We start from the raw sequence: 279 nt of genomic DNA on the forward strand, positions 1-279 counted from the left end.
GCTGGGGGTGCTGGGGTGGTTTTGGGATGCGGGTACCCATGCCCGGGTGCTCAGTTCCCTGTCTCCTCCTCCTCCTCCTCCTCAGTATTACGCTTCACCTGAAGATTTCGTGCCCGTCGTCTCCCGCATTTAACTACTCCCGAAACCCCATCTGCGCCGTGCCCCAGGTGAAGATAGAGATGGAGTCGGACTACGAGGACACCGACACCGAAAAACCACCTCGGGACATGGGCAGTGAGACCACGCTATAGTCCCGTGCAGCGCTTCCTCTGCCATTTA

Source organism: Cariama cristata, unplaced genomic scaffold (assembly GCF_000690535.1).
Source record: "Cariama cristata isolate BGI_N322 unplaced genomic scaffold, ASM69053v1 scaffold31130, whole genome shotgun sequence".
Lineage (NCBI taxonomy): Eukaryota > Metazoa > Chordata > Aves > Cariamiformes > Cariamidae > Cariama > Cariama cristata.